Source organism: Lactuca sativa, chromosome 5 (assembly GCF_002870075.4).
Source record: "Lactuca sativa cultivar Salinas chromosome 5, Lsat_Salinas_v11, whole genome shotgun sequence".
NCBI lineage: Eukaryota > Viridiplantae > Streptophyta > Magnoliopsida > Asterales > Asteraceae > Lactuca > Lactuca sativa.
In genome coordinates this window covers 203,818,757-203,832,202 of record NC_056627.2, presented here as the reverse complement: position 1 = coordinate 203,832,202, position 13,446 = coordinate 203,818,757, and the positions used below count along the sequence as shown (strand labels likewise).

The window sequence follows — 13,446 nt, the reverse complement described above, 5'->3', positions numbered from 1 at the left end:
CAGCATCACCATCATCATCACCATAATAATAATAATAATAATAATAATATATTATATACACATACACATAAACATTTTGCTTTGTACATTAAACGTATATTATTTCACCTTGAATGTTGTTTGCTTTGTACGTTTAGAAGTTCTAGTAATATTTAACTAACTAGTAAACAAATACGTTAAGTTACATGTAGATTTGTACATTAAACGTATATTATTTCACCCTATTGATCTGTTAAATGTAGTTTTTTTTTTTCTGCCATCGCTCGTTTGTTTGTGTGTGAAACACATTTGTTACCATTATTATATATTATCATCATGTTTATAAGTATTATTATTATTAGGATTATTAGTATGATTTTTAATTGTTTGTGTTTTAAATATTAAAAACAAAACGAACCAAAAAAATATTTTAAGACTCGAATAATAATAATAATAATAATAATAATAATAATAATAATAATAATAATAATAATGAAAATAATAATAATAATAATAATAATAATAATAATAAAGGAATCGCAGTCCGTATTGTATAAGAAAAATTAGGAAGCTATTATAACTGGATGTAGCATGCCTGGCCTGTTGATTGACATTATAACCTCTAAGCGCGTGTTCGAAACCTACTGTCGCAAAATTTTTTTTATTTTTGCTCTTAGGAAAAAAAGGAACGATTGTCCCGCCTCCCAACTATTTCTAGGTTTTGTTAAACCGCTTCCTTTTCCCCCAAATATTTCGAGATTTTGTTTCCCTCCCATATGAATCCAGTGTCCCGCCTCCAATCTCGAACCTCCCACTCTCGCCTTCAATCTCGTCTGTCATCGCCATCGCCATCACCATCACCATCACCGGTTTAGCATCCACCACCGGTCGACCCGGCTGCCACCGCTCCACAAAAACCCTCGTTGGTTCACCTTGTCGCTGTCTCCACCAATCAACCGCCGTCGACTTTGCCACTGTATCGGCATCGCCCTCACAATCGATGGTTGGTCTATCACCGCTGCCATCGATAGAGGAAGGCGAAGCTCATCGGAAACCCTCACAATCGTCCTTAGCCTTGTGGATTGCACGGTCAGCCACCATCGTCGTCCAGGCTCGTCTCCGATCTCCAACCGTTAGCTATAATTCCTAACCTACTGCCTATTTCAGCCACCATACTCAGCCTTGATGCAGGAAGGTAAAGTACTTCATAATTTATTCTTAGATATGCATTTGCGATTGTTATCAAAACCAGCTGCTACGTTAATGTTGATTTCCTACACATACTTCACAAGAATCAGTGTTTTTTTGAAGTGGATGGTAGTGAGGAGGAAATTTCTTGGTATTAATGCTCTATTAGACTATTATGCAGGTTGTCTCTTATGAATAGCAAAATAGGGCCTTTTTCTTTTAGTTCCATAATAAAATGGCTAATTTTGTCTAACTAAATCTACCAGCAATCTATACATTTCTTGAAATTATGCAAACTTGAAGTTTAAATGATAATGTTGGGAGCTAAAGTTGTTTAAAATTGAAACTCTTACAGGTTGGCAAGGAAAAAGCCAAAACACCAAAAAAGGATTATAATGTGGAATGCTAGAATCAAATTCTGAGAGAACAATTTCTACAACCTCTACATATGTGGCAGATCCATAAGCTCTTGAAGTTCAGGTGATGTTTGTTTGAATGAAACTATCTATACCTTGTATTTAACTATTAATAAATATTTGACATAGTTATGTTATTTTTAGGAACTGGATGCAACATCTTTTAAAGATTTTGCTAGCCATGAATGGCATATTGTAGTGGTGAGGGGTTTTTAAGTGATTAAATCTTGGTGCATGTGTACATTAGCTTTTATTTCTATCTTTATTATGGATGATGGATAATTGTATTGGTAGCCAACTTCTTGTGATAGCATGAGGTCGAATGAGTCGATTATTGTAGTGAATCAAAAACATGGAATTCCATCTCTCGTTTTCAACCATTGTAGCAACCAATTTTTCTGTTATTGTAGCAACCAGCTTTTCTGTCATTGAGTTAATGGGAGCATTTGTGGTCTCAGATTTTATCCCTTATCTCAAGTGTTTGGATGTGGGTGGATACATTAAAGAAATGAAGAAAACCACAATAGATTTGGACAACGTCTTTGGGGGATGGTTAAAAGAACATAAAACAGTAAAGAACTTCACCCAACAACATGAAAGCAACCAAGGCTTTATAGATGTGCTGATTTCCATTCTTCAAGGTGCTTCTAAACACGAATTCCCGGATTTTGACGAGGATACGATTATTAAATCTGCATGTGAAGTAAACTCAAACGCTATCATCTCACTGTTTCTTGATTTATTTTCAATGTTTTTGTTCATTTTTTTCAAGCATTTTGCCTTTAAATAAAACGAATTCCCAGATTTTGACGAGGTTACGATTATTAAATTAGCATTTTGAATGTGGTATTTGACAAAAAATGGAATGGATTAGTGCTTACTTTTTTATATGGTATTTGGGACAAATGTGAATTGAATGTGATATTTGACAAACAATTGGATATTTTTAATTTTTTAACTTTTTTTTTAAATAAAACGAAGTTAGCTACGGAATAGCTACGGATTTCCGTAGCTATTTTGCTCCGTAGCTATTCCGTAGCTGTTTGGATCCGTAGCTATATAACTCCGTAGTGATTCCGTAGGAATTCCGTAGCTATTTTTTTCTGTAGCTATTCCGTAGCTGTGGTAGCTACGGAATTTTCCGTAGCTATTCGGTAGCGGTTCCGTAGCTATAATTTAGCCACGGGCCATTATGCTACAGCCATTTTTCCGTAGCAATTCCGTAGCTATCCGCTTATAGCTACGGATTGTGCCGTAGCTATTGATCCAGTTTTCTAATAGTGTATAAGATTTAAACTCGCCGTTTTTAGATTACCCTAGAAGTCTTAACCGCTTGAAACCCCCCAAATCTCACATATCCAGTGTTTTTTGTCGGTATAATAAATGAAATACAGTATTATTGAATCACAATGAATTACAAAAGAAGGAGAAGAACCACATAAGATGTACAGGAAACATATTGCAAAACATAGCGGTCTGTTTTAAAGATTTTGAGATCCCATTTGTGCAACATTTGAAATCGACTCTCTTCATGACGTTACTACTTATCTGAAGCACAAACACAAATCTTTGGTCCATATAAATGACACCATCTTCAAGCTTTATGAGGGTAAAGACGAACAGGTAGACCTTTGGCTGGACTAGGCATTGGGTTAACAACAATCTGCTCATCAGGAATCATTTTCTCCCACTTGAACTTTGTTACGAGATGATGCATGAACACAAGTATTTCTAGTCGAGCATACTCTTTTCCAGGACACATGCGTGGTCCTCCTCCAAATGGCACAAATGTGTAAGGCGCCGGTCCACTGCCTTCGAATCTTGATGGATCAAATTTCTGGGGTTCTGGGAAGCACTCAGGGTTTTTGTGCGTTGAATTTGCACTCCAGTACAACTGTATTAAATAAATTACTTAAGTGAAATCATGTTAATTATATATATTATATATATTAACGACAAGTCTTGTTTTTAATCGTGTGTGTAAATTACCTTCCAGCCCTTGGGGATAGAATAACCGTTGTAATTAAAGTCGGTAATGGCTTCTCTGAAAGCTCCTTGTAGCGGTGGGGCTAACCTCATAACTTCACATGCAACGTTCCATGAGTACTTCATCTTTGATAGATCATCCCAGTTCAACAGCTCCCCAGGTGCTTTCGATTTTGCTATCTCAGATTGTTCTGCATGTGTTTATCATATTAAGATGACAAATTAATATTATATTTATATCTTCCAATTATCCGTTGACCTATATTATTATTAGTATGTGATTGTGCATCGATTGTATCAACTCTATATACCTTTGTAGACTCCATCATAAATCTCAGGCAACTCCGCAAGATACTTAACGATAAATGCACAAGCTGAGCTTGCAGTATCATGGCCACCGATCAACAACCCTATTATCTTGTCAGCTATATCATATTCGGCCATGAACTTTCCATCTTCATCGCTAGTCAGAAGCATGTGCGACAATATGTCTTGTGTTGGTGTTGCTTTCCCTTCAGCCAAATCAATCTTCCTTTGCTTCACTATGGCTAAGAGTTCTTTTCTTATGAAGTTGGCAGCATTGATTCCTCTTCGGAACGTTGTCCCAGGAAGGTCAATAGGGATTGACAGAATCCCCGAAGCGATGCTCTCAAATGGAGTAGATAGGTATCGTACACGTTCAGGGTCATCAATACTAACAAAAATCTTGCATGCAAGCCAAAAAGTGAAGTTTTTGGTGAGTTCATATGTCACAATTTCATCCTTTCCTTCCCATCCATTGGCAAAGTGTTGTTGTGTCACGACATCCATAATAGGCACATAACGATGCAATGCTTCGGGTTTGAAAAAGTTTGGAAGCATCTTTCTCATCTTAATGGCTTCTATCTTGGAGGTCTTGTCAGAAGATGGAAAGATTTTGTCCACCGAAGCAGGCCACCATCCCTGTACGAGCTTGTTCTCATTCATGAACAAGAATTTGTTACCTTGGGCCCCACAGAAAACCGCAGCATCCTCCAACATGAGAGACGTCCGAAACACTACAGAAGAAAACTTTGACATGCGATCAAATATGAACTTTTCTGGACAACCTTTCCATCCGGTGGCAAGAAACTCAATACTTTCTCCGATTATGGGCCACCCAGTTCTACCTGGGGGAAGTACTTTTCCGTCTTCGGTTGGTTTATACTTGTATAGGAGAAAATGAAGATAGAATGAAACTGCAAGAACAAAAACAGAGAGAAGAGAAGCATAGAAGATGTCCATTTTCAGAGCTTTGCACAATATTGTTCGCAATATGTTAGATGGTGTATGTTTTAAAATGATTACAGGGTGTGTGCATATATATACCAAAAGGTAGAATGTGCCTGGTTTGAAATTATCTGCATGAGATAGAGGACAAAATGACGAATCTCTAAAACAAAAATGTTTGACAAAAAGATTTGATGATTTGTACATTATAAGTTGGTTTCCAAGATTATATTCATCAGCAAAATAATAAGGAACTTTATTTTTATCCTTTTATTAATTAATTAAGCCTTGTGATTAAACTCTTACATGCAATTTCTGTTATTTTAAAAAAATAGGTAAGATTTATTAACAAAACTGGTTGTTTATATACTTTCATAAGATAAAAAATGCAGGGGGTTTTACATTAACATGAAAACTTAAATTGTTCAATCAAATAGTAAAGATATGTTTTTTTATTTTCCTTTATTATATTTAAGTTATCTAGTAGACGGTGTTAATTTGTGAGCATATGTTCCATGTCAAGGAAACTAAAGCTGAACCATGTTTTAATATGATGCGGATTTTTTTAAGGATCTTGAATTAGGATTTTAAAGTATGTTTGGTACGGATCTTTTGAGATCTTTTGAAACCTTTTAGGTTTCAGTTTTTAAGAAAAAACTTGGAATTTAAAAAAAAAAATGTTTTACAGGACTTTTTATATTTTAAACAAAAAAACATTAGAATTCAAAAGTTACTTCAACTAGTTTATCGGAATTTTAGGCTTTTGTTTTTAATTAATTGTATAGATGTAAAAGCTAACATTTATTTTTGTCAAACATTTATATATAAATAAAAATTATAGCTTCCATCTATTATATATCATCTACTTTGTCAAACACTATTTATATAAAAGGAAATCTCTCCGCCAGCTAAACGAACATAATTTTTGCCCACCCAATACCCCCAATGATCATTTCCCCTAACCCTCAACCGTGGTTAGTGGTTGGTGTGCTTAATGTAAAATATTAGTAAATGACATAGGTATTTATTAAGTAGGATCAATTTAATCATTTAATCTAAATATAATTTAATAATATATTAACGATATGTACTGAGTATAAGTGGTTTATATTTAATAAATCAATTGGCATGCAACTAATGAAAAAACAACACGCAGCTAAAATAAGTTAAACCAAAAACCTAACAGTTTTAGAAAATCGAAAAAAATATTTTTCTAAAACAAAAATAACTAAAATCGGTATACCGGGATCCTATCCATATGAAATGAAGAAAATTTTCATATTTGGATAATGATGATAAAAATAATAATAGTAATATTGTTTTGTTGATGGTCTAATAATAAGAATAATAATAATTAAATTATAATGATTTTTTTCAAAATTCTTTAAAATTTATGAACTGTTTAATATGTTTCTTACTGGGTCTCTCGTAAAAAATTGAATCTAACTCACTTAGATTCAGCTTGTCTATATCACATTAAAAAACTTTTGGCTGAGTCATGGCTCATCTTGACTCATTTGACTTACGCTTACTCAATTGCTTATTCAGTTAGAGCTTGACTCAAATATTATTTGATTGGTAGTTATTATTATTATTATTATTATTATTATTATATATAACAATTATCTTAATATGTTAATGATTTAATAATAATAAAATGTATAATTTAACTGTTTTGAAAATAAGGAAAACATAGGATATTTATATTTCATTTACAATTATCTTATATACACTAAAGTTCGACATTTACAATTTGACTTGAAGTGGGAATCGTTTAAATAAACATGCACATTTACAAATAGCTAAATACAATGAAGGGTATCTATCACTAGAAAATCACGACTAATGAATAAAATGTGAGGCGTATTTATATTTCATTAGATGCTTTCTCATGTCATCATGTATGTTAGGATTATTGTTTTTATAGTATTAACCTTTCAAATCACATTCATAAAATATTAGGATTATTGTTTTTATACTATTATTCTTAAAAATGTCTAGAGTAATTCATTGAGTAGGGTAACAGATCGACCAAGTCATATTTTTTTAGAACAACTGAATTTTATAAAAGAAACTAACAATGAGCTAGAAAATTAAAAAAAATAGCTAGAAACGAGTTTGATAACCAATGAACCCATCTAACAGAAACTTTGAATTTTCTAAAAACAAACCAATTAAAAAGAAATCAACAATGTTATAGAAAAATTTGTCCATTCATGGAATCTCCTTAGCAAAAATCAAATCATTTTGGTGTCTCCAAATTGACCAAATTCCCACAACAATAATATCCTCCATAGTATCTCGCTTCTTAGAACCACCATCAATAATATCAATTCAGTTAAAGATATATGTCACAGTAAGTCGCTCTGGTTTATCTAAATCACACAAAGGGAATGCTTTCCTCCAAATGTTGAAAGCAAGCTCACAAAACAATAAAAAGATGATCAAGAGCTTCCACAGAAACAATACAAATCGGACAAAGAATAGAGTGGACTTTAACTCCGTTATGGCTTGGCTTCCACTTAATAGGCAAACAATCAAACAAGGCACGCCACAAAAATATATTACATTTTTTGGAAGAAAGAGATAACTCTGCATTGCCATGTTGGTATTTTGCTTTTTATAAATGTTTCGATTAAATTCAAACATAAGTGTAGAGATTATATTACTTTGAATTTATATACCATATCATCATTATAAATATGAATAATTGCATTACTAGGTTTTTGGTTTTATTTCTTTGAGGCAAGGCTATCAAGATCAAGATCTCACCTAAGATTGTTTAATGTGTTGTAAGATCATGATTGTGAGATCGAATCGGGATCAGAATATCCTAGCAAAATGAAGTCATATTCAAATTTGCTCATAATATCTTGGTTATGCAATATACATTATTACATGATATGGATTAAGATGTCGATATAAAGCCAATTTTAACTTATAAAACATGAACCATAATTTTTATTGTTGCAAACCATAAAAATTAGGAATAAAACATTTCAATTACAAAAAGAAACAAGTTCATTATGATCTACAACTAAAGGCTCATGTTACCCGGTTGGCCACATGCATAACATGTTGAGTCCGCTGCTTGGCAGGCTCCACTGTGCGGCTTACTACACTTGGCACAACGGCCACGACCCTGCTGGCCCCTGTTGGGAGGATCAGAGATCTTAGGCTTCTTGGCCTGTCCCACTGTTGCATGAACCTGCTTTGGCTTCCGCTTCGTGCGGAGCTCTAACTCAGTTTCCTGCTCCCGAGCCTTCTACACCATCTCATTCAGGGTCTTGCACCACGAAAAGCTCACAAACTCACGGATATCATCCCCCAGCATGGAATGATACCTCGTCTTCTTCATCTCCTTATCCCCAGCGTACTGTGGGACCAATAGTGCCCTCTCCCGGAACTTGGCGCTAATTTCCGCCACAGTTTCGGTAGTCTATTGCAAATCCTGAAACTCTCTCACCAAACGTTACACCTCGATGGGCGGTGCAAACTCCTAATCAAGCCTCCTCACAAACACCTCCCAGGATATCTCATCCACACCCGCAGATCCCACCTTGCGGGTCACCTCCTCCCACCAATCTCGTGCTCAATCCCTCAACATACAAGATATAAACCCCACCTTTTCCACCTTGAGGCAATAGCTCGTGCGATGGGCATTCTCCATGTCTACCACCCAACATCAACTAGAGATGGGAAACCTGGCCCCAAAGAACTCAGGCGCTCCACACGCCTTAAACTTCATGAACAAGGGAGCCCGGGCCCCAATATGGCCTGCAACAATCTTGGCTCGGAAAGACCTGAGTCGCTCCTCCATGATCTTCATGATGCCCTCCTTGACAGTACCAAAAATCACCTGGGTAGCGTCAAGGATGCCATGAGTAACCTCAGCTGCTATAAGATCGTGCAGCCTCTCATCGACGGGCTCTTCACCCGAGCCTGAACCTAATCCTGAACCTAAACCTGAACCTCGTATGATCATCAACATACTCAATTAAAAACATCACAAATAACCAAGATAAAGAATTCGAAAGAGATTCCTCCCCACTGGACTTTTAAGACTATCAGGTCTGTCTTTCATTCGGGTATAGGTCTTGTGCTTTCAGTAGTACGGGCCCAATACTACCTTATACACCTACTTGTACCTTCCCCAAGGTCATACCTAATATCCTTAAATCATCCAATCACAAATCATGACTCATAAACACAACACTAACTCAGATCCTAGACTGCTCTAGGATTTTCAACCCTCACCAAACCAGAAACTCAGATCAATCATAGCAGGTTGCCCTATACATGCAAGTTATACACAAAGAGAATCGCATGCACTATCAAATAAATCTTCTACCCTAAACCACAACCAAACAAGGAATAGGAATAAGGCGGATTCCCTCATTCTAGGGCTATGCAATCCTAAAACATTAGGAACACTTACTTGAGTTCGGCCGATTATGCGCGTTGCATTCTCCCTTTTTTCTTACAAAATCGTTTTCAGGAAATTTAACTTTGGTTTCTTTTTGAAAAGCAATTTGTTACCATTTCCTGATTTTGAGTTCTGACACACCCCGAAGTGTGCCTGAATCCTTCAAACCAAGGCTCTGATACCAACTTGTAATAGCCCAAATATTTCAGAAAATTTTTAACTTTTATTTTCAAAAACATCAACCATAAGGAGTACAAAAATCCCATTACATAGCCATGTTATTTTAAAATTTAGAGTACGAAAACTAAATGTGAAAACACTGGAGAATGCACGCTGCGCCATCAAGCTGGGTCCTTGCTCTTATCAGTAGAAGTACCTGAAACATTCAATAAAACTATAAGCATAAGCTTAGTGTGTTTCCCAAAACACATGAATCATATAATCACATAACACCATGCACATAATATACACATAAGTTTTCCATGGCTCCCTTCATGGTCTTCATTGGAATGCCATGGCTACCCCCATGGTCTTGTATCCCTGAGCCATCAGCTCCTCCCATGGTCTAGCCAAATGTCATGGGCTCCTCCTGTGGTCTTCACATAAGTCCACATATAAATCAAATAACAAACAATTACATATTCCCATATGTATCATTTCATAATCAATAGTGGGACAGCCTTGGTGCCTTCAACCCATGAGTATGGTACGAAGACTCACCTCAAATACTAAACGATATCTGACTAGGTCCTGGCTCCGAATATCAGCTCTACTCAATCCCTAAACAGAAACAATTCCTTAAATACAATTCAAAATGCCCTAAAACACATTAAAAATCAAACTTGGTCAAAGACTAAAGTCAAAGGTCAAAGTCAACGGTCCAAGTTGACCTAACTCGTCGAGTTGTCCTTCAACTCGTTGAGTTTCTCCATTAAATGCACAGATTGGGAAAACTCACATCAACTCGCTGAGTTCACCTAATGAACTCGTCGAGTTAGCCAAGAATCCAACAACTTAATGCATTAAGTTGTTTCCATCGAACCTAGGAGCTTCAAATCTCAGATCTCCTTCAAAATGATGTCTACAAGGGTAAAGTTTCCAACTTTACCCTTAGGAACCATCCAAGTTGATTCAAACCCAAACCCTAGACTCAATGGAGAGATGCTTGACCCATTAAGCCCTTAAACTCTCAATACAAAACCTCAATATGCAGATCTGGTCCCCTAAGGTTGAGAAATCACGTAAAGTTTCCAACTTTACATCCATACATGCTAAAAGGAACCCAAGGACTCAAAATGGGTTTAATAAAGGACTTAATGCATAAACGGGACCCAAGATCTAGTAAAGTTTACAACTTTAAGCCAAATGAGCCATAACATGGGTAGATCTAACATGATAACCACTAGAATACTCAAGTTCTTGGGCAACTTAACCATGAGTCAAAAATTAAGATAAACCCCGACACAATAGATCCAAAACAATAACAAAGCAAGGTATAAACTTTATACCTTCAAATGATTGAAAAGAGTTGGGAGATTCAGGATCTAGGTCTTCTCTCCAAGCTATGCACCTTCAACTTCAAGGCTCCTCCAAAAGTGTGCAAAATATCAACTCTCAAGTCCCTCCACAAGCTCACACACTCTCAAGGACGTTGGTATACACTTTTAGGGTTTTTCTGGACAGATGAGGCTGTTAGGGAGGCCAGCCAAGAGACTTAAGGCCTCTAAATATGGTGCAACACCCTAAAAATTAGGGTTTCCTTCCCAGCTGCCAACTCGTCGAGTCAAGGCACCCCAAATTGTCGAGTTGGTTCATTAATGTGTGCGGCCAAAATCCACTCAACACGTTGAGTTGAAGCCTTCAACTCGTCAAGTTTGACAAGAAAAATCAACAATTTGAAGAAATAAATTCATGCTGGAACTAAGCGTTACACCAAAAGCCTCCACAAAGACGGGTTAAACTTCATGTTGAACTAGATGAGATGGTAGATAACGACGTCATTGGATTCGAAAGTTGAATTGCCACGTGGCAGCATATAAGTGGTTGGGCGTCGTCATCAAATAGCTTTTTAGAGGATTCAGGTTTTTGTATTTAGTATAAACTAGGATTTTACTCGTCGCACGTTGCAGCGACAGTAATGGATTTAAATATCAAAACTATTTCAGTAGCAATATAAGTTTAAGAAGACTTAAGTGCCAAACCATAAAAGTCAGGGGTCAAAGTCATGCATAAAAACTTAGGAGGACTTAAGTTGCCAATGCATAAAAGTCAGGGACCACATTCATACCAAGAAAAATGCAAATAAGCACAAAACATAAAACTTTTATGTCAAAACATAGATAAAGATGGTGGATAGGAAATTAGATTATACGTATAGTACAGGGGAGGAATTCTTTCAAAGCATAGGGGGTGAATGTAACAGCCTGAAATTCAGGTAAGCTTTATAACCCTTCTATTTTGAGAGTTGGAAAGATGAGTCCCTTAAAGTTGTGTGTTGGTTATCAGTACGCTGGGTGTAATGAGGCGTACGCTGCGCGTACTCACACGCTTATTTTGAACGCGGACTCACCCGAGTATGCTGTGCGTACCCAAGGTTACGCTGGGCGTAGGGGTGTCAATTTATGACACGACACGACAAAAATACACGACACGAAATGAAATCGGGACGAAATCAAAATTCGAATTCGTTTTCGTGTCGTGTTCGTGTCAAGTTTATAAAACACGATGTCATGTCGTGTCATGTTCGTGTTTACAAATCCACACGAAATTGACACGATTGAGCATGTATTTGTCGTGTTTTCGTGTTTGTCGTTTTTATCGTGTTATATATGATTAAATATGAATTAAAAAAAATAATAGTTATGTAATATTATCTTTGTCGTGTCGTGTTGTGTTGTCATTTTTTAATTGGTTCGTTTTCGTGTTAGTGAAAAAAAAAACACGACATCGTGTCGTGTCGTGTTCGTGTTACAAAAAAACCTTATCGTCTCGTGTCGTGTCAGACAAAAACACGACACGACGGCCCGATTTGACAGGCCTAGCTGGGCGTAGTGTGCCCAGATGCAAACCTTAATTTCTAGCTTGTGCGCTATAAAATGAACGTTTAGTGCTTTGCCCCAGCCACCATACCCCCTTGAGTGAGCCCTTAGAGTGCAGAAATCCGTGTTTTAGTTTGTGTGTGTTCTTGAGCTTGAAGGTACCTTTTTGAGGTGAAGAAGGAGAAGAGGAAGCCATTGTTGGAGCTAGAAGTGGAAGAGCAAGAGTAGATCTGAGTTCTACAGTGGTTGGAGATCCCTTTTGAGGTAAAAATCTCAAAGCTTTCCTTGTCCTTCAAGAGTTTTGCTTTTTGGACCCATTTGAGGGTTTTTGGTTCAAAGGTGGAGACTTTGTGTGCAAAGAGTCTCCATAAGCCTAGATCTGGCCTTCCCCAGTGTAATATGTGTTGAGGATTCATAAAAATCCAATCTTGGTCGTGGATATTAAGTCATGCATGAGTTAGGGTCTTAATATGGAAAGAGGAAAGGTGTTTTGAGTGATAGATGATCTTTACAACCATGCAAGGCTTAAAGGTTTCAACTTTATGGAGTAAGGACCCTTAGAAGTCAGATCTGGAATATGAGTTCTTGTCTTAACCGTTGAAGACCAAAATACTCAATATGGATGAATCGGGATTTACGTTGGGCGTAATCCCAGTACGCGCAGCGTAGGGGTGGTGCACCCCGATTCTGTGAAGGCATCGGGTACGCCCAGCGTACATGTTTAGTACGCGCAGCGTAACCCGAAGGGTTGACTTTTAGGGTTTGGTCAACTTTAGGGTATTTGCGCCATGAGAGGGGTAAAATGGTCTTTTACCCTCCTGAGAGTGCTAAGAGAGGGAATGGTCTAGCCTTGGGGAATGTGTTGATGCTGAGTGTTTATTTCGTATGATTAGGCGGAGGCTAGATCCTATTTTCACGGAGTCCGTGATTTCTGAGTTACCGAGTTACACGAGGTGAGTCTTCTCACTATACGTTACCTAGAGTGGTATTATGAGTTGACCGGAGGGTCTTATGTGCTATGTATGAGATTGTGTGCCATGTATGAGATTATGTGCTATGTGATGTAGGTATGATATATAATTGTATAAACCAGACCGGAGGTTCCAACGATTCAGACCGGACTGGAGGGTCCAACGAGACAGACCGGGCCGGAGGGCCCAACGAG

The 13,446-nt window shown here is 37.0% G+C and overlaps 1 long non-coding RNA gene across 1 annotated transcript; it reads left to right on the top strand.

Moving 5' to 3' along the window:
- Positions 1-617: 617 nt before the first annotated feature.
- LOC111885050 (uncharacterized) lies at positions 618-5,070 on the top strand. Its single transcript, XR_002847982.3, has 4 exons — positions 618-1,174; positions 1,523-1,647; positions 1,728-3,730; positions 3,889-5,070. It is a non-coding gene; the product is annotated as an uncharacterized LOC111885050 (long non-coding RNA).
- Positions 5,071-13,446: the final 8,376 nt, after the last annotated feature.